The following is a 22,483-nucleotide window of genomic DNA, read 5'->3' as shown; positions in this document are numbered from 1 at the left end:
ACGTTAAAGCACACAAAATTCGTTAGAATTGTTCTTTTTTAAAGCTGGAAGAAAATGTATAAATCATCTAATCTAAGATTTACTTCTATAAATGACCATAAGTTCATTGGAGGAGTAAGCTCCCAATAAAATGTATAGACTACAGAGTTCCCTGGTAGCCTAGTGGTTAAGGATCCAGCATTATCACTGCTGTGGCATAGGTTTGATCCCTGAACTTCTACAATGACATGGCTGTGGCTAAAATATTAAAATAAAATAAAATAAATTTAAATTAAATTAAATATGTAGTTTAAACATTGTCCTCTGAAACATCCTTTCTTTACCATCTAAGAATAGTAAATATATAAGAGAGATGCTTACCTTTAAAATGGACTAGACTCATCAGAATGAGTGATATAGTCAGAGTCAGACACCCTTCCTCATCCAGTATTCATTTTAACTCTGTCAGGTGGGCTTTCCTTGAAAGTAGCATAAGAGTGTTCTTGGTGCAGCATCCATGTAATGTGATGACCGATACCTATTTAGCGTAAAAGTCTGGTCAAAGCAGTTTTATCAAGTGAAGAAGGAAACTCGCCCCTAACCAGGTAGGTTTGAAAGAGGGCAAGTGGTTTGTCTCCATGGATAGTCATTAAAGTGGTTGAAATTCTGATCCATAGAAAACAGGCTGGATGCCCAGTAATAACAGCATGATTAAATGGACTATATCATAGCCATCAAAAAGGAAACTGTAGAAGAATGGTTAATGACATAGAAAAATGTTCATGATATATCAAAATATGTACTGCATTGTAATGTCATCACATTAGTGTGTTACCTCTCATTTGATACAGCAATCACTTCTTCCAGTCTGTTGTAAAGACAACTTTCCAAAACAGTCAAAAGGTGCAAGCAAAAGACAGTTTTTTGCAACAGTGTTTATAATGGAAAAGTTCTTGAAACAACCTCAAAGTCCATCATTAGGGACAAATGAAGAATTATGTTGATGTCGGTGTGATCCAGGCTATTATGTGTAAGAGACAGATGGGTTCAAATAAAATCAAAATCATTCTGAATTTGATTTGTAAGTATCTGTGTGAACTTAAAATGACTTTCTCTGGAAGCAAAACAAACCGCATTTAGTGGGTCTGTCCTCTGAAAAGGGCTAGGGAAAAAAAATGACCACCATTGAGTAAGGTGGGCTTCCTGGAGACAAGACTGATCCAGGTCTGAGCTAGACAATGTATGAATTGTATAGGGAATGTCTTATCATACCAGAGAGCAGGCCACTAGCAAAAGTTACTAAGAATATGTCAGAAAGGGTGAGAGGCCAGCTTCAGGGAGCTCCTGCTAGCTGAAGATGGAAAGATTTTAGCTTCAATAAGTGCAATAGTGGGAATGATTGGAAAATAGCAAATGCCCATGTCTTCCTAGGAGTGCTAAAAAAAAACAAACAAAAAAACTTATGGATCTCTTTTGGAGTATGATTGGTAAACAACTCATTATTTGTTGAAAACGAATAAAGAATCAGTAACCATCTTGTCTTATAAAACCTCAGAGGCATCAAAGAATTGACGTGGAAAAGATGGTCTTTTTAGAAACGTAGAGCAATACAGAACGAAGGAAATCGAATTAGAATATCACCATTTAATAATGCCTAGTCCAATAATAGAACTGCGGAATAATCATTAAAATTGCTAACATGGGAGTTCCCACTGTGGCTCAGTGGGTTAAGAACCCAACTAGTATCCATGAGGATATGGGTTCGATCCCTGGCTCCACGCATTGAGTTAAGGATCCAGCGTTGTCGCAAGCTGTGGTATAGGTCACAGACATGGTTCAGATCCCATGTTGCTGTGGCTGTGGCATAGGTCAGCAGCTTCAGCTCCAATTTGACCCCTAGCCTGGGAACTTCCATATTCTACATCTGCGGCCCTTAAAAAAAAAAAAAAAAAGGCCAAAGCCTTTACCTACAATGCAATTCCTGCCCCCAGATGAACCTGATTCTGAACAAGCCTTTAGATACAATTCCCCATTTATATTAAATACAGGCAGCAGAGAAGCCTGTTCAACATTCCCATGAGGATAAACTGAGTATTAGCTACGCTGTGAGAAACTCAAGGAGACAGACTTAGTTTCTTCTGAGACGATTTTTGAAGAAAAGAAGTTGAAGCAAGAGAGAGTCGGGGAACTCTAGATTAAAAGAGACAAAACAGATGAGCTTCAAGCTTTAATTACAGTACATGTGAGTCATCTGGGCTCTTGTTCCAGTGCAGATTCTGGCTGAGGCAGTCTGGGTCGGGTGGGCTGGGGCAGGGCAAGGTTCTGCATTTCTAACCAGTGCTCAGGTGATGCCCAAGCTGCTGCTCCCTTGACTGCACTTTGAAGAGGAAAGATTTGAGAGACAAGCCAGCCCGTTTCAAGATGTGGACCTCAACTTTATCCTGATTCGAACAATTAACCAAGAAAAAATTTGTGAGGGTAGAAACGTGAATATTAAATATGGATATTTAATGATATGAATGAGGTGTTGCTACATTTCTAGGTGAGAGATGCTATTAGATTATGACTAGTGAACAGCTCATTTATTTTATAAAAATACATAATGGACTCTTTCTAGTTGAAATGCTGTGACGTCCAGGATGGCTTCAAAATAACCTGGAGCAAGGGGGAAACTGGGAAGCAGCCTAGATGAAAATAAGTTTGGCCATGAATTACTTACTGATTGTGCAGAGTGATGGGTGTATTGGATTCTTTGTACTAGTCTGCCTCCTTTTGTATATTTTTGAGATATTCTATAAGAAAAGTTATTTTTAAAGTATATACTGCCTATGCATAGAAAAACTGTTAGAAGTATATTCTGTGCAATATAATAGTAGTTGGTTATAGGCGATTTTTATTTTCTTCGTGCTGCCTATAATTTCTGAAGTTCCACAAGTGTGTATCTTATTTTTAAAATCAACAAAGTTGTTGTTTTGAGAGAGAGGCCAGTGATCATTAGCCCAGCTGAAAGTGACTCAGCTTAACAAGCAAAACCAAGTCCAGATTAGAGGAAGACAAGTTAATTAAAGCACTTTCCCAGCAAAGAGAGAAGAGAGAGGAGAAAAACTGGGAAGGGGAAGACAAGTTTATTTACTTTCCTCCTCTGCTAAGCAAACTTACGCCACAAGAAGTGGCTTTGTTGGTCCCTTGCAAGAATGCAGCTTCAGAACTAAAGACTTGAGAGGTGGGGAGAAAAGATTGGCAAATCTTGAGTCAAGAGATTTTAAACTTGGGTCAGAAAAGGCACCTTAGAACCACAAGCTTGCCGCAAATATCAGACTCTGCTAGATGAGAGCACTACCTGGATTTGGATATCTTCATAGGTGTGTGTTGCCAGTGACCCTGTGACTTGTGAAAGGTAAGAGACTACAGTGACTTAATGCCCCACAGGCTTTGCAGAAAACGCAGTTAGGTCCACATTGCAGACCTGCCACTTAGCTGTGATGCAGCATTGACAAAGCGGTTTGGCTTCTTTAGCCTGAAGTTCTCTTTTGTAAAACAGAATACAACAATGCCAATTTGCAGGTTTATCAGTGCCTAGAAAGAGTACATATGCATTAAATAGAAATTGTTCTTGTGGTTGTCAGTAGAAAACAAAATATCCACACCTGCCATTTAACTCAATCTATGAATTGTTTCCCACTTTGCTGAATTTTTATATTTTCTCTCACCTTCTCCTTTTTAGCTGTTAATGGACCCCAGATTTGACCCTTTTTCCCAAAGAAGTGCTGAAATACTCTCAAACCATCAATTATCTTTATGCATGTGTTTATCACAAAACTGACCTGGTCAAACATTCTCCCAAGTTGCTCCTGGGTTAGTGGATAAAATCCTATATAAAACAGAAGCTCTTGCTACAGAATAATTATCAAGAAATATTAGCCCAGGGTTTTTAAGTGATTTGTAAAGGTTAGAGTTTCAGAGCATCAAGCAGTCCAGTTGCCTTCTTACATAACTTCCTGGAGGATGAGGGAGGTGGAGGGGGAGAAGGCAGGAATAGAAGCAGCGGAAAATGAAGATAGATGGGAAACTGAGGGTTGGATCCCACCAGTCTTCAATGCCATGCCTAGTAGTGTGGGTGTAAATCTTTATTCATGGAGGTGCTTGTTGAAAAATTTTGAGCAGGAATGGTATCTGATAAGAACTGAAATCCACTAAGATTTTTTTGGAATCAGTGTTTTGGATAACTTGGTTGTCAAGATGGTTTAGAACAGCTAAGAGGATATTTCTGTCTTCAAGGCTAGAGGACTGTAGCATCCAAGTAAGATGGTAGAAGAGAGTATTGTTTGGATGGTTTAGATGGTATCTAAGGTTCTTCAAATATTTAGGGGCTTTTTTGGATAAAGTTTTATAGAGACTTCTTAGGAGCTGAATTAATGAGACTGGGTATATAGAGAATGAGGCAGGGAAAATTGTATAGCTTCGTTAATTCTGGATTATATTTTTTTTCTTGCCCTTTTTCTTTTTAAGGCTGCACCTGCAGCATATAAAACTTTCTGGGCTAGGGGTCAAATTGGAGCTGAAGCTGCCAGCTTCCGCCACAGCCAAGCCAGATCCAGGCCTCATCTGTGACCTACACCACAGCTTGCAGCAATGCCAGATCCTTAACCCACTGAGAGAGGCCAGGAATCAAACCCACATTATCATGGAGATTATGTTGTGTTCTTAACCCACTAATCCACCTCCTAATGCTGGAATATATTGATTGAATAAATAGAAAAGGGAGTAAGATCAATAAGTTTGTTTTGAGTTGGGGGTGACATGATGGGGCTCAAGGTGAATTCAAGTGTAGCCTCAACAGAGTTGTTTTATTTTATTATTTATTTTTGCTTTTTGCTTTTTAGGGCCACGCCCCTGGCATATGGAAGTTCCCAGGCTAGGGGTCGAATTGGAGCTGTAGCAGCCAGCCTACACACCTACACCACCGACAAAGAAACGCAGGATCCGAACTGCGTCTGCGACCTACACCACAGCTCACGGCAATCCTGGATCCTTAACCCGCTGAGCAAGGCCAAGGGTGGAACCCTTATCCTCATGGATCCTAGTCGGGTTCGTTAACTGCCGAGCCACAAAGGGAACTCCTTAATTTTAATGTACATAATCTAGTTGCAATAAGTATAAAGACTGGGAAAGGAAGGATTATTCCGCATTATAAGAATTTTGATGATGAAGTGTGTTTAACTGATGTAGCAGAAAACGGGCATTGCTATTTTTGGAAACAAAACAGAGCTGTAAGACAGGGCCACTGATAGGTGTGTCCATGCTGTATTTCCCTCAGTCTAACATGGCCAGTTCCTACTGCTGGGTCAGCTGGCTCCCTGTGTCTTTATGCCTGAACTCCCAGGAAAATTTATTTAAAATCTCTGCATTTCAAGACTTCATCCTCATCTAAACCAAAAAGCTAGTCTTATAAACACATTTTCAATTTGTGTGGCTATTTACAGTAGAAAATAAAATAGCCTATACAAATGTCTGAAGGAATTGTGATTTCTGGGAGTTCTTGTCAAGGCTCAGGAGATTAGGAACCCCATATAGTGTACGTGAGGAGGTGGGTTTGATCCTTGGCCTAGCGTAGGTCACAGATGGGGCTTGGATCTAGTATAGCCATGGTCATGGCTGTTGCTGCAGCTGCAGCTCTGATTCGACCCCTTGCCCAGGAACTTCCGTATGCCATAGATACAACCATAAAAAGAAAAATTATAATTTCTGCAAAAAAAACACCTTTTCTTGCTAAAATTTTCCAAGGGTTCATCCATATTATTACAAACTGTATAGGCTGTGCCTGATTTCTCTTATTACTCAAAGCTTGCCTTTAGCTGAGGACCTGAGAGTTTAAAAAAATAAATAAATAAAAACTCAAGGAATTTTTGCTGTGGTGCAATGGATCGAAGTCATCTTAGTAGCATCAGGACAGAAGTTCTGTTCTCATCCCCACACAGAGGGTTAAAAGGAAGTTGCTGCCGCTTCAGTGTAGGTCAGAACTGCGGCTGGGACTGATCCCTGGCTTGGGAATTCCATAGGCCACGGGGCAGCCAAAAAAGAAAATAAGTATAAAAAAATATAAAAAATAAACACACACACGAAACCTGGGGAAAAGACACAGAGAAGAGGGTTAATGAAATCTGTAAGGTCCTGTGTCTGCTTCCTATAGGCTTTTTTCTTGATTGCTTTCAGGATTTACTTGTTCTCAGGCTTGACCCTAGAAGGTGAAAGTAAATCTTTCCTCAGAATAGCAGAGCTAGAAAGATGATTTTCTCACATCTGAACTCAACTGCTAGTTTATGAACTTGGTATTTTCAACATATATAGCGGAAGAAGTAAAAAAAAAAAAAGGGCATTATTTGCCAGGAAATTTCCCTTATCTAATAATTGAGGCTAGGGGAAGCTAGCACATGTATGTTATATTTAGTAGATTACAGGTGCTTTATAGCTATATTTTATTATACTCCTGCACTACCAAACTGCTCTTGTGGACCAGAGAAACCCAATATGGCTGCCTGAAGGATGTATTGAAATTCATGGAATAGAACTGGTATCATTTGAAATAAAGTTCCAAATAGTTTTAGTTTCTGCCTTAAAGGTTGGGAGGGAAGCATCTAAAAATAAACCCACTGCATGGATGTTAATGACCTGCAATACTGAGTAAAAATAAAGCTATTTTCAGGGAGTAGTACTAAAAAGTGAGAATTGGAGTATAAATTTGGTTCTACCAGCTGGTAATTGAAGAACAGTGCAGAATTGCTATTAAATAATTGGTAAGAAATAGAAAAGTAGGCACAGGGGAAATTAATTTTGAATGTAAAGGAAAAGTAAGAGGGGCCACTGGGTTACCTGGATCATTCATAGATGATCTGGCAGATTTGGGGTCAGGTGCCGGGGTGCTCTTCTGAGCCACATCAAATTGTCTTATGGAATAAGGCCATCATAGAATATTGCAGCTGAAAGACATTTGGTAGAATTTATTCCGGGGTTTTAACTTTTTATTAACTGATAGAATTCTTTCTTTAAAAACATTTTTTTTTTCGGCTTTTTCTAGGGCTGCATCTGCAGCATATGGAGGTTCCCAGGCTAGGGATCTAATCTGAGCCGAAGCCGCCGGCCTATGCCACAGCCACAGCAATGCAGGATCCGAGGCGTGACTGCAACCTGCACCACAGCTCAGGGTAATGCTGGATCCTTAACCCACTGAGTGAGGCCAGGCATCGAACCCGCAACTTCATGGTTCCTAGTCAGATTCATTAACCACTGAGCCATGACAGGAACTCCTAAAAACATCTTTGATAAATGCATAAGAAATCATTGTGTTGTACACCTGAAACTGATAAAATGTTATATGTCGACTATACTGCAACAAAAAATGTATTGTTAAAACCATTGTCTTCCTTTCTCAGCCTTCCTCTCCCTCTGCAGTGGTCTGAGATGCCTCTTCAACTGTAAAATTCCACCAGATAGGGACATAATACCGCTACCTCTCCTTTTTCTAATTTCATGAGTGAAATTAAAGAGCTTGGCTTGTAGAAAGTGTCAGGAGGGTATAGATGGTAAAGTTAGGATGAGATGGTCTGTCTCCTGTGTATTATCTCATTTCCCAAGGTCTCTAGCCTGTTGCTACTGTGCAATGATAATATGAGAGTGGGATTTCTGATGGATTGTGGGGAGTAGAAAGAAGAGTGGTGATCTAGGAAGCTTTATTAAGAGCCCTTTGTAATCCAGATTTGAAGTGATTAAGATGGGTGTTGGGGTGACAGTAGTTAAGAACAGTACCACATGTTTGGTAGAGAAAATCTCACAGGCAGAGTTAATGAGATCATGGCTGGTCAGAGTAATTTGAAGAGTGCACTGGATCATGTTCATTTTCACCGTTTTCTTTCTTTCTTCCTTCATTCGTTCCTTCCTTCCTTCCTTCTTCCCTTCCCTTCTTTCATTTTCTTTCCGCTTTTTTTTTTTTTTTTTTTTTGCTTTTTAGGGCCATACCTGCCTCATATGGAATTTCCCAGGCTAAAGGTTCAATCAGAGCTGTGGCAGCTGACCTACATCACAGCCACAGAAACTCAGGATCCCAGCTGCTTCTGTGACCTACACCACAGCTCACGGCAGTGCTGGGTCCTTAACCCGCTGAGCAAGGCCAGAGATCGAACCCACATGTCATCGATACTAGTCGGATTCATTTCTGCTGAGCCACAGTGGGAACTCCCATTTTCACCATTTTCAACCGGTAAGTCATCTCCAGGTTTAAACTACTGACTTTTATGATAGTCTAAATAGCAATTCAAAAGCCCTGTAGACTTCGGGGCTTCTGCACAGACAGACCCTTGTACCTATTGGTTTCACTACTTGAAATCTGAAATCTTTTCCAGATTTGTCCTTTTGATGTGCAAAATATCAGAGACCGGTAGAACTTATGTTGGCTTCAAGTACTTGTTTTAAAATTAAATAAGGAGTTATTTCATTGTAAATGAAATAAGGACCTGACATTGTCTCTGAGGACGAGGGTTTGCTCTCTGGCCTCGCTCAGTGGGTTAAGGATCCAGTGTTGCCATGGATGTGGCATAGGCCTCAGCTGTAGCTCTGACGTATGCCACAGCTGTGGCAGTATAAAGTTAAAAAAAAAAAAGAAAGAAAGAAAAAAGAAATAAGCTTGTTTAGAAACTCAGCAGAACTCTTTTTTGTGGTCTGTGTCCTTAAACATGGAGAGATTTAGAGCCTTTGGAAAATCAGTGAGGTCATTCTGCAGCATTCTGTTTTGTTGTGGTTGCTTGAAAATTCATAGATTTCCTCTTGTACAGTCTTCTTCTTCCTCTGTGTGTTTTCACCTTAAAGCAGCAGGGAGATTTTTTCTTTCCCCTTTTACTGCAGTTTTTTTCTTGCTTTCTTTTTTTAATTTCTTTCTAAGAGTTCCTGAGAATAGTCTTCATTTTTGCTCTCCCAAATAGGTGCTTCATTTACCATAATTTTATGTACTGTGTAGTATAAAACTTTACCACCCTATTCAGTTCAAAATAAACCCCTCCATACGAAAGGGGAATTCAATAGAATTTCTTAGAAATCTCAGGAAGATGAAAGTGAGAAAAATAGACATTCTCCTGAAGCAATGTCAAAATCTGAAACCTGTCTGTAGACTTGCTTAACATTGGTAGCTGGCTATGCAATAAAGTTTGGTATTTGGCACTTCTTGATGATTTAATGCAGATATTATATAAGCAATAGATAATCCTACTCTTCTCCAATTTATTCTCACCTTTCAGGTATTTTGATTTTATTAAAACCTTTATAGGTTTTACAATAAAGGGCCACTCTGAACTTGGACAGTATGTATCTGGGTAATCAACCGCAAACATTTTTTCAATAGGGTGTGTCATAGCTCCCACGTGGGCATTTGTTGGAAACACTCTCTGATGTTGGTCCTTGGCTTCCATAGAAGATGTGAAATGACTTTACAGAGGGAACAGGGAATTAAATAACTTCTGTCCATTCACCAACTACCATGGACTCAACGCCAGGCCAAATGATTTACATGCAATGCCTCTTTAATACTTCTGAGCCTGTGGGAGAAATATAATTATTAATTCCATTTGGCGTTTTGGGAAAATGTATCAGATTAAGTAAGTTGTTCAAGTCACATAGCTAGTTTCTTGGGCTGACGTCTCCTGAAAGCAGCACTGAGACAAAGGTAGTTTTCTGAGAAATGATTGCCTGAAGCACAAGTGGAGTAACAAGGGGTGAAAGAGAGAACCAATATGTGGTTGGACACCATGAGGACATCTGTTGTTTGAGTTTGCTGGTGGGATAGTCTTAGGAAATGCATCTTAAAACCGTCCACCTTGGGGATGAAAGGGAAACCTTTATTTATTGACTGTTGCCCTGCACCGACTTCTGAATTATATATTTCTGAGTGCCAAGGGGATTCCCACTGGGTTCTCCCACCACGGTGTCCGTGTCAGAGTGGCAGGTACTCACACCAAGTATATGTCAAGGGCCCAAGGTAAGATGCTATGAGTTTGTACCATTATGAAGATGGATAAAGCCTGCTTGAAGTGGATTTCTCAGGCAGTGGGTGGAATAAGAAGGGGCCAAGAGGTTGAGTGATGGTTTATAGAGGAAACCAGGTACTGCTAAGTTCCCAGAAGAACCAGGTTTTGAAACCTGTTCAAAACCTGCTCACTTTTCCACCCTACATTGATGTATTCAAATGCAATATTGACTCCTTAGATTTGTGCTTCTGGGATCTATCTTAAGCACTTGATCATAATTCTTGATGGAAAAGAATGCCTTGACTGAATTGCAACAGAAGTGAAGCTCATCTTCAGCAGTTCTCAGTGTTGTTGCCTCTTTTTCCCGTTTTCCTGCTCTTGGGGCCTTGAGGTTGCTCTGTCCTTTCGGTACCCATTTGGCCCACTCTGGTTGTGAACTGTGCATCGCTCCTGTGATCTGTTCCTTCCCATAAGGACATATCCATCACAGTCACATTACGGTGGTGTTGGAAAAAATGGGAGCCCAGCCTGTGTTTTAAATCTTCTTCTATCTCAGACCATGCAGGCTTCACTGAGTCATTTTCCCTTCTCTGAGTCTAAACATTTTGTTTGCCAATGGGAAGATACAATATCTACATGATGAGATTATGTATGACAGGGAAAAGGTGGAAGGAAGAAAATGTCTGTGAAAACACCTGGATAATTGCTTTTCTCTATCCCCTCCCTCCCTCCTTGTGCCCTCTTCTGGATCTTGAGGGGACTGAAGCCAATTAAATTTCAGATGAGATGTGTGGCTTTATTGGGACTTCTCTCGGAGAATATTTGGCTTCAATTTCCTGAGCTGAAAAGAAGTAGAAAGAATAAGTCACCATTTAGCAAACTCCTTCCTATTCCTGAAGACCCATCTCAGATGTCAGGGCTCCAGGAAGCCCCCCCAGGTTGATAGCTCAGGGCACAATCAATTATTGCCCATGTCCTTCTATTCCCAGTAACTGACTTTTCTAATCCCAATCCTCTTTGCTTCTTAGGGGGATGGAAGAAGGACAATTCCGTGACAAAATATCCCTGTAGTTAGCAATAAGGCCCCAATACATCCCAGGGAATATTTGATTTATTCTCTTCTTTAGGATCAATATTTCTACTCAAGCTCTCTAGTCCAGAGCAGTACGGATTTGAGAGTGTCTTCTGTGTCCTAGTCATTTTGTCTCCAGGTGCCATTCCTTCACTCCACATGTTGCAGAGCCCTCACCTTCGCCCCTTGGGGCTTATGATCTAGTCCTTCCTGCACTTAGACACACACTGCTCTAGGTCAGCCGCACTTAGACACACACCACTCTAGGTCAGCAGAGGCTTTTCCTTTCAACCTTCCCAATATGGTTTTAAAATCTTTATTGGCTTTACAGACTCCTCAGCCCCCGACCCCAGCCACTTGTACTCTTGAAGAATTGGCCTCTCCTGCAATCCCATCTCTCTTTGTCCTAGCCTTACTGTGGGCTCAAGGTCCTTCTCAGCCAGGTCATCATCTGTTCCTAGTCAGAAGACTGGCTGTGGATATTCTGTGTTTTGACATTATTTCTGAGAATTCTGTGGTTTGGACTCAGAGCAAAGCATCTAAAAGGCAACCAGCATTTAGAAGTTAGAAAGATTAACTTCTCACTAGCATTTAAACAGTACCTTCTTATGTAAACTTTGGTTATCTTTTCCAGCCTTGACAAAACCAAACAAAAAAACAACACCCCCCACCCCAGACACTCTTTTCTTATGCAAGGGAAATGCCAAACTCTAGGGAAGGCAGTAGAAGAGAAAATTTTCTGGGCTCATCTCTCTTGGAGCATCTTGCTCTACTATCTTTACTATGTTTCTTTGATTGAAAAATTTATTAAGATAACCATAAATTCACATATAGTTGTAAGAAGTAATGCAGAAAGATTCCTTATATACTTTTTCCAGTTTCACTCCACAGGAGTATTTTGCAAAACTATAGTGTAATTCACAAGGAGGATATTGACATTGATACACGCTACCAATATTATTCATATTTCTGCAGTTTACTTGTACTTGTGTGTACCTGCATGTTTGTGTACTAATTTCTATACAGCTTTATTACCTGGGTAGATTCATGTGTCACCTTCATAGGCAAGATACTTAAGTTTCAACCCCCCGATTGCCTTCATGTTGCCCTTTTATAACTGTAGCCACTCCTGCCTCTGACAAGCACTATCCTGTTTGCCTTTTCTAAAAATGTTATTTCAAAAGTGTCATATCAGTTGAATCATCCAGCATGTGATGTTTTGTGATCAGCTTTAATTCCACATAATTTCCTATAGATTCATCCAAGTTGTTTCATGTATCAGGTTGTTTCTTTTTATCACTGCATTGTTTTCCATGGTATGCATGAACCATGGTTTGTTTAACCATTCATTCCATGGAAGACTGCTGGACAGATTCCAGTTTATAGCCATCACAAATATAGCCACTATGAATATTCATGTACTGGTGTTTTTATGAACAGAAGTTTTCATTTGCTTGGAATATGCAAAGGATACATAAATGGAATAAATGTCCAGGAGTACGGTTGTTGGGTCATATGATAGTTGCATGTTGAATTAAAAACAAAACCAAAAAAACCTGCAGAGCTGGTTTTCCAAAGCAGCCGTGCTAATTTAAAATCCCACCAGCAATGTATGAGTGATCCAGATCCTCGGCATCCTTGCCAGCATTTGGTGGTGTCACTGTTTTGTTTTGTTTTTTAATTTTAGAAATCTGATAGGTGTATAGCGTTGTCTCATTGTGGTTTTGTGTTTTCCTAATGGATCATGATACTGAACTTCTTTTCATTTGCTTGTCTGCCACCTGCATCATCTTTGGTGACATGTCTGTTTATCTCTTTTGCCCTTTTTCCGATTGTATTGTCTGTTTTATTTTACTATTGAGTATAGACTTTTTATATATTCAAGATAGCTAATCTTTCATTGGATATGTTGTTTGCAAATATTTTCTCATGTGTACCTTGTCTTTCAACCCTCTTCACATGGAATTTCACTGAACTGAAGGGGTTAATTTACACACACGCACACATTGTTTTTTCTCGCATTATCATGCTCCATCATAAAGTGACTAGGTATGGTTCCCAGTGCTATACAGCAGGATCTCCTTGCTTGTCCATTCCAAAGGCTAAAAGGGTTCATTTTAATGAAGCCCAGTTTACCAGTTTTTTCCTCTTGTGGCTTGTGCTTTTGGTATAAAACTTAAGAATTCCTGTCCTAATACTGTCCAATGTTTTCCTCCCCTTTTCCCTAAAAGTTTTACAGAGTCGTTTCACATTTCAGTCTTTGTGAGTTAATTTTGGTCTGAGGTATAAGGTTTAGGTCAAGATACGCTTTTTCCCTGTGGATCTTCAGGTGTTCCAGTAAAACTGGTTGAAAAGGCTCTATTTCCTCCATTGGATTGGTTTTGGGCCTTTGTCACAAATCAGTTGAGGACATTTCTGTGCATCTATTTCTGTGTCCTCTATGCGATGCTAGTCATCTGTGTGCCTGTCCCCTAGGAGTACCACATTGCCATGACTTCTGCAGCCGTATCTGAAGCCTGAAGGTCAGCTCGAGGAACTGCACCTATTCCTACTTCATTTTTCATTGTCAGGATTGCTTTAGGTACTTAAGAGCCTATGTCTTTTCAACTCAATTTTAGAATAAGCTTGTCTGTTTTTTTCAAAAAATGAAAAACAAAAAGTCAAAAACTCCATCCTTGCTTGAAGTTTTGATAGGCATTGCCTTAAACCTACAGATAAATTTGGAGAGAAATGACATCTTTCCTATATTGAATAGCCCCATCCATGAATACACTATGCTTTTTCATTAATTTAAGATGTCTTTAATTTCTTTGTCAGCACTTCGTAATTTTTGGTGTACAGATAACTGCATTATCAGTTTAGCCTAAGTATTTGTTCTTTGGAGTGTTTGTGGGTGGTGGTATATGTTTCATTTTGGTTTCTGCCTATAAATTGTTAGTATGTAGAAATGTAATTTTTTTTTGCCTTTTCTATCTTTTTAGGGCCATAGCCATGGCATATGGAGGTTCCCAGGCTAGGTGTCTAATCAAAGCTGTTGCCACCAGTCTACACCAGAGCCACAGCAGTCCCAGACTTGAGCCGCATCTGCGACGTACACCACAGCTCGTGGCAACACCGGATCCTTAACCCACTGAGTGAGGCCCACAACTTCATGGTTCCTAGTTGGATTTGTTAACCCCTGAGCCATAACAGGAACTCCTGTAATTGTTTTTTGTGTGTAGATCTTATAATCTATAAACTTACTGAATTCACTTATTATATGATTTTTTTTGTACATTTCCTTGAGATTTTCTATGTTGACAATGCTGTCATTTATAAAGATAGTTTTCTCTCTTTCTTTGTAAACTGTCTGCTCTTTATTTCTTTTATACTTGCATTGCTGTAGCTATAACTTTCAGGGCTGTGTTCAGCTTGATGGGAGAGCATTTAAGTGTTTGACTACTAAGTATGCTGTTAGATAAGAATTTTTTTTTGGTTGATGCTCTTTATCAAATTGAAGTGAGTTCCCTTTATTCCTAACTTTCTGGTTTTTTTCCCTCGGGAATGGATATTGTATTTTGTCAAATGCTTTTTTTTTTTTTTTTTTTTCCCTTTTTTCTTTTGGTCTTTTTTAGGGCTGCACCCATGGCATATGGAGGTCTAGTTGGAGCTGTTGCCACCGGTCTATGAATGGGGTCGAATCAGAGCCGTAGCTGCCTGCCTACACCACAGCCACAGCAGTACTAGATCTGAGCTGCATCTGCGAGCCACCACAGCTCACAGCAACGCTGGATCCTTAACCCACTGAGCAAGGTTAGGGAGCAAACTTGCCTTGTCATGGATCCTAGTCGGCTTCATTACCACTGAGCCATGATGGGAACTCCTCACATGCTCTTTATCTGTCCATTGGAATGATCATTTTTTTTCTTCTTTATCTTTTTTTGTATACTTGATTACATTGATTTTTTTTTTGAACATTGAATCTGCCTTTCATACTTGAAATAAATGTCACTTGGTTATGGTATGTTAATTTGTTTTACATATTGTTAGAGTTGGTTAATGTTTTATTGAGAATTTTTATATCTGTGTTTATGAGAGATATTGTTCTGTAGTTTTTCTTCTGTTATTCTTTTTTTGAACTTTGATTTTGGTGTCAGGGTGACACTGGCCTCATAAAATAAGTTGACGTATTCTCACATCTATTTTCTGTAAGAGATTATGTAAAATTGCTATTCCTCTTAAAATATGTGGTAGAATTCCCAAGTGAAACCATCTGGACCTTGAGATAACTTTATCGAGAGCATTTAAATTATGTATTCAATTCAAATGGTTTAGGGCTTTTCTCATAGTCTCTTTCATCTTGGTTATGTTTTGGTAGTGTATTAGTTTTCTATTCTGCTGTAACAAATTACCATAAACAGTGGTTGAAAACAATACAAATATATTATGTTATATTTTTAGAGGTCATAGTGTAATGTGTGCCTCACTGGACTTAGACCAAGGTGCTTGGCAGGGCTGAGTTCCTTTCTGGAAGACCAGGGAAGCATGTGTTACCTTACTTTCCCAGCGTCTAGAAAAGGCCAGGTTTTGTTGACTTGGGGCAAAACCAGCAACACTAGGCTAAATCTTTATTATGCTGCTCTCTCTCTGGTTCTCTGAGCACAGCTGGGAAACCTTTTCCCCTTTCTACAAATTAATGTGATTAGACTGAGCCCACCTGGATAATTCATGGATCAATTCAGGATGCCCTTTCCATCTTAAGACTGGTTACTTTAATACATTAGTGCAAAGTCCCATTTGGCATATAATATAACATATGCATAGTTTCCCAGAATTATGATGTTGACATTTTAGGGGTCTATTATTATACCTACCCTAGGTAGTTGGTGGTTTTGCACATACTGATCCATTTCTTCTAAACTGTCAAATTTATGACTGTAAAATCTTTTGTAGTATTCTTTTACTTTTTCAATTACCGCAGGGCCACAGGATTTGTAATGATATGCTTAGTTTCTTATTTTTTCTTTTTTGGTCTTTTGTCTTTTTAGGGCCACACCCATGGCATATAGAGGTTCTCAGACTAGAGTTTGAATCAGAGCTGTAGCTGATGGCCTACGCCACAGCGACAGCAACACTGGATCCTTAACCAACTGAACAAGGCAAGGGATTGATCCTGTGTTCTCGTGGATACTTGTTGGGTTTGTTATCCACTGAACCATAAAGGGAACTCTGGTTTCATTTTTTTTTTTTTTTTTTTTTTTTAGTATCGGTGATTTTTTTCTCCATTTTTACTTTTATCAATTTTTCTAGAGGTTTATAAATTATACTGACTTATTTGAAGGAGTTTTTTAGATTTTCCTCTATTGCTTTCCTGTTTTCAGTTTCATTGATTTTTCTCTTGTCTATTGTTTCCTTTCTTTTGTTTGTTTTGAGGGTTTTTTGCTCTTCTATTTCTAGGTTTTTGAAATGGGAAGCTATGTTATTGACCTGAATTCTTCCATCATTTTCAATGTAAGCATTAATTTCTATAAATTTTCTTCTCAGCACTGTCTAAGCTATAACCTATATTTTGATATGCTCTCTTTGCTTTCATTTATCTCTGTTTTGGTTTTGTTTTGTTTTTCGTATTTTTAGGGCCATATCTGCAGCATAGGAAAATTCCCAGACTAGAGGTTAAATCAGAACTGTAGCCACCTGTCTACTTCACAGCCACAGCAGTGCCAGATCTGAGCTGCATCTGTAACAACATGGCAGATCACGGCAACACCAAATCTTTAACCCACTGAGTGAGGCCAGGGATGAACCGGTGTCCTCATGAATACAGTCGGGTTTGTTACCATTGAGCCACAATGGGAACTCTTCTATTTTTAATAATTCCTGGAAGTTCTTTGACTCCTAGATTGTTCAGAATTATATTATTTAATTTGCACAGGTTTTTTTGAGATTTTTTTGTTTTCATTATATTACTGATTTTTAGTCTAATTCCATTATAGTCATAGAATATACTCTAAACTTGATCAGTTATTTTAAATTTGTTGAGACTTGTTTTATCCCTCATTAAATGTTGCATCTTGGTGAATGTTCCATCATCACTTGAAAAAAAAAAAAAAAGTCTATGCCACTGTTGTTAGGTAGAATGTTCTATATACATCAGTTAGATTTTGTTCCATCACATTGTTCAGAGCATGTATGTCCTCACTGGTTTTCTGTAAATAGTTCTATAAATTGCTGATAGGGAGGTGTTGAATGCTGTAATTATGGATTTGTCAATTTCATCTTTTTAATTCTATCAGTTTTGTCTTATGTATTCTGAAGCTTTATTGTTTGGTGCCTACTTATTTATGATTGTTATGATTTTCTGGTGGATTAATTTTTCTTTCAAAAGATATTGCCCCTCTTGGTCTCTAGTAAATTTCTTTGCTCTGAAATCAATTTTATCAAATATTGATAAAGCCAGTTTTTGTGTTTTGGATTAATGTTTATACATTATATCTTTTTTCCATCCTTTGCTTTCAGTTTATCTTTGTCATTGGATTTGAAGTGAATTTCTTATAAGCGGCATACAATTGTGTTGGATAAGTTTTAGTATATTCTTCAAATCTGTTTTGATTGAAGTGTTTAGAACATTTCAATTTAAATCTTTATAAGTAACAATATGTTCTAAATTATAAAAAAATCTTGATAAAGGATAACAAAGTTGGAAGTATCACATTTTCTCTTTAAAAAATTTACTATAAAGCTGTTCCAATACTAGAAAGCTGTTCTTCATAGTTAAAGTTACACATCTATATCAATAGATTTATAGTCTCAAAATGAATTTGTACAGTTACAGTCAGCTGATCTTTGACAGGAGTGCCAAGGTAATTTTTTGGTGAAAGAATAGTCTCTTCAACATATTATGCTGGAACAAGTGGATATCCACATGAGAAGAATGAAGTTGGAATCATACTTCATACCATATACAAGAACACAGAATGCATCAGATATCTAAATATAAGAGCTAAAACTATAAAGATCTTAGAAGACAACATAGGGATACCTTTAATTAGGAAATAGTTTCTTAGGTAAAACATCAAAACACAGCACTTAAAAATAGATAAATGGTCGTAGTCAAAATTTAAATTTTTGTGCTTTAAAAGATACTGTGAAGAAAACAAAAAGACTAACCCAGAATGGGAAAAAATACTGTAAATCATACTGTGAAAAGGAACTTGTATATAGAATACATAAAGAACTATAATAACAAAGTAATGAAAGTAATTTAAATGGAGAAATGATTAAAAATGCATTTTTCAAAGAAGGTATAAATGAGACCAATAGGCACGTGAAAAGATATTTGTGAAGTGATACATCATTACAGTTTTGATTTATTTCTCTGATGATTAGGGATGTTGAGCAAATTTTCATGTACCTGATGGCTATGTGTATGTCTTTAGAAAAATGTCTATTTTGGTCTTTGGCCCATTTTTTAATCTTGCTGTTTGTTTTTCTCTTACTGAATTGTATGAATTGTTTATATATTTTGGATATTAATCTCTTATAAATCATATCATTCGTGAATATTTTCTCCCATTCAATAGGTTGTCTTTTTGTTTTATCAATGGTGTCTTTTGCTGTGTAAAAGCTTTTAAGTTTAATTAGGTCTCAGTTGTATTTTTGCTTTTGTTTTCTTTGTCTTAGGAAACAGAGCCAAAAAAAAATTGCTATAATTTATGTGAAAGACTGCCTATGTTTTTTCTAGGAGTTTTATGGGTTTTTGGTCTTATATTTAAGTCTTTAATTCACTTTGAGTTTATTTTTTTGTATATGGTGTGAGAAAATGTTCTAATTTCATCATTTTACATATAGCTGTCCAGTTTTCCCAATATCACTTACTGAAGAGAATGTCTTTTCTCCATTCTATATTCCTGTTTCCTTTGTCATAGATTAATTGATCATAAGTTTGTGTGTTTATTCCTGGGCCCTCTGTTCTGTTGCCTTTGTGCCAGTACCATGCAGTTTTGATTACTGTAACTTTGTAGTGTAGCCTGATGTCCCAGAGTGTTATACCTCCACCTTTTTTCATTTTTCCCTAGATTGTTTTGGAAAGTCCTGGTCTTTTGTGGTTCCATATACATTTTATGATTATTTGTCTAATACTATCAAAAACTCATGGCTATTTTGATAGCTGTTGCATTAAATCTGTAGATTGATTTGGATATTTTGGACGTTTTAATGGTGTAATTCTTCCAGTCTGTAAACTGGAGATATCTTTCCATTTATTTATATCATCTTCAGTTTTCTGCCTCAGTATTCCTTTTTTTTTTTTTTTTTTTGGTCTTTTTAGGGCTGCATCCACACAGCAAGTGGAAGTTCCCAGGCTACGGGTCTAATTGGAGCTGTTGCTGCCAGCCTATGCCAGTGCCACAGCAATGCTAGATTCAAGCCACATCTGCAACCTACACCACAGCTCATGGCAACACTGGATCAAACCCGCAACCTCATGCTTCCTAGTCAGATTCGCTTCCACTGTGCCATGATGGGAACTCCTTTATCAATATTTTTCAGTTTTCAGGGTGTAGGTCTTTCACCTCATTGGTTAGTTGTTATAAAAATTAAATGGATTGTTTTATTGCTTTCTCTTTCTGATATTTATTATTAGTGTATGGAAAAGCAACTGAATCCTGTATATTAATTTTGTATTCTGAAACTTTAGTGAGTTCATTTATTAGTTCTAATAGTTTCTTTTTTTTGGTAAAAATGTTAGGTTTTTTATATATAGTGTCATATGATCTGCAAATATTGACAGTTTTATTTCCCTTTCATTTTGGATGTATTTTATTTCTGTGTCTTGTCTGATTGCTATGACTAGGACTTCTAATAGCACTATGTTAATAGAAGAGTCTAGAGTGGGTATCCTTGTCTTGTTCCTAATTTTGGAACAAAAACTTGCATATTTTCACCATGTGTGTGATGCTAGTTGTGGGTTTGTTGTATATGGCCTTACTATTTTGAGAAATGTTTCCTCTATACCAAATTTGATGAGAGTTTTTATCATGGATGAATGTTGAACTTTGTCCAAAGCTTTTTCTGCATCCACTAATGAAATGATCACATGATTTATTTATTTTTCATTTTTTTTGGTTAATATGATGTTTCTCATTGATTGATTTGTGGGTAGTGAAACCTTGCATGTCTGAAATCAAGTCTACTTGATAATGGTATATGTCTACCTATAATTGTTAAATTAAATTTGGTAATATATTTTTGAGGATGTTTGCATCTATATTCATCAGTTAAATTGAGCCACAATTTTCATTGTTTTGTAGTGTTTGTTTGATTTTAGTGTCAGGGTAGTTAAAGCCTCAGAGTGAATTTGGGAATGTCTCCTCTTCGATTTTTGGAATAACTTGAAAATGATTACTTTAGCTCTGTTTTACATGTATTGGATAGAATCCACCTGTGAAGCCGTCTAGTTCTGGGCTTTTGTTTGCTGGGAGATTTATGATTACTAATTCAATTTCACTATTAGTGATCAGTTTGTTGAGATTGTGTCTTTCTGATTTAGTCTTAAATGAGTATATGTTTCTAGAAATGTAATCATTTCTTCTAGATTGTTCAGTCTGTTGACATATAACTTTGTAACATTCTCTAAGGATTGATGATGAAGCAAAGGAACTCAGTCACGCTCTGCAACTCTCTGATCAATAACTGTGAGATAATAAATGTGTGTTGTTTTTAAAGCACTAAGTTTGTAGTAATTTGTTATGCAGCAATAGATAACAATACCCCACTTGCTTTTTATGTTAGTATGTATAGGGGAAAGATTGTCAGTTTTAACTTTATTTTTGTCTATGTGGTAAAGATTTTTGTAAGAATACTTTGCTTCACGAACAATTACATTTGCATATGATCTGTTACACATAGATATATGTACTTGGACTCTTCACTTCTTTCTAATCTGTAAAGCCCTAACTGGAGCAAAAGAAATCCACAAATGATACTTTGACTTATTACTGAAGAAAAATAGCACAGAAATGATGGGGAAGATCGAAGGCAACACTTCTTTCTGCTAAGTTGTTCACATGAGAATTTTCCTAGGTTAAGTATCACTACAAGTTAGTTATCATGCTAATCAATTGAGAGCCAAAGACAAGACACTTTCTGTCTCACCTCCTTAGAAAGCCACCAAAGAATAGGATTGCCTTAAAATAGAAAAGGCATGGAAAGGCATATGTTTTTTTACACTTTATCATCATGTTATCTCCTGGAAGTGTCAAATGCTTCATCATCAAGAAGATGAGAAACATGTTCAGGTGATTAGTAGATGTGTTTAGTATGTGTCTTTGTGAGTGTATGTATGTATTTATTTTTTTTAACCGTAAAATAGCCTTAGGAATCTTTACTTCTTTTTTACCAAAGTGAAGTTGATTTATAATGTGTTAGTTTCATGTTTATAGCAAAGTGATTCTGTTTATTTTAAATTTCTCAAAATCTTTTTCCTCATAGGTTATTACATAATATTGAATAGATTTCCCTGTGCTATATATAAGTCCTTGTGGTTATCTATTTTATATATAGTAGTGTATACGCATTAATCCCAAACTCCTAATTTACCCCTCCCCACCACATTTCCCATTTGGTAACAATAGTTTGATTTTAATCTGTTGATTCTGTTTCTGTTTTGTAAATAAGTTCATTTGTATCATTTTTAAACCATATAATTGATATCATATGATATTGTCTTTCTCCATCTGACCTACTTCACTTTGTATTAAAATCTCTAGGTCCGTCCATGTTGCTGTGAATAGTATTATTTTATTTTTCTTTATGGCTGAGTAAAATTCCATTGTATATATGCACTGCATCTTCATCCATTTCTCTGTCAGTGGACATTTAAGTTGTTTCCATGTCTTGGCTATTGTACATAGAGCTGCATTGAAAATTGGGGTGAATATCTTTTTTGAATTATGGTTTTCCCCAGCTATATACCCAGGAGTAAGATTGCTAGATCATATAGTAGTTGTATTTTTAGTTTTTTAAGGAACCTCCATACTCTTCTCTATAGTGGCTCACGATTTCACCCATTATTACGTATAGAAGCTCTTCCTTTTGATGTTAGAAATCCAAGAATGTTTTTCATTCTCATATCTAATTATTTGGTCTCTTCATTTTTCCCTGTTGTAATAGTGCTTTTCTCTGTGCTTGTTAGATCAAAATCCCAACTTTAAAAACATAGGAATTGGTAAATCACTTTAAAAAATCATTTTACAAGTATTAGTTGGACAACCTACAAGGAAGAGGATGATGTAAAACTATGCTCTGCTGGGAATTGAGATTTTTCAAAAAAGAAATTCTTTAAATACCTTTTGTTTTCTTTCAAACTATCATGTACACTATAGATAGGGCAAAGACTGCCACACCCTACCTTGCTTTTAGAGGCAAAGTCCTAAAAATAATCTAA

General features: G+C 37.4%; 1 protein-coding gene across 4 annotated transcripts in view; it reads left to right on the top strand.

Annotated features, from left to right (window-relative positions):
* Positions 1–22,483, top strand: part of SGCD (sarcoglycan delta) — a 1,031,224-nt gene that overhangs the window by 363,630 nt on the left and 645,111 nt on the right. The window contains exon 1 of one of the 4 annotated variants that reach the window (XM_021076526.2): positions 3,049–3,376. The exons of the other annotated variants lie outside the window; for them this stretch is intronic. The gene's annotated coding sequence lies outside the window, so the exon portion shown is untranslated. Of the gene's footprint in view, positions 1–3,048; positions 3,377–22,483 lie in introns of those variants that run through there. 4 annotated transcript variants of the gene reach the window in all.

This window comes from Sus scrofa, chromosome 16 (assembly GCF_054392235.1).
Source record: "Sus scrofa isolate SSC_HxYL_T2T_F1_AM1 chromosome 16, Sscrofa_HxYL_maternal_Yorkshire_Landrace_v2.0, whole genome shotgun sequence".
Classification (NCBI taxonomy): Eukaryota; Metazoa; Chordata; class Mammalia; order Artiodactyla; family Suidae; genus Sus; species Sus scrofa.
Note: the sequence above shows the minus strand (reverse complement) of the source record. Positions and strands in the feature narration are given on the sequence as shown.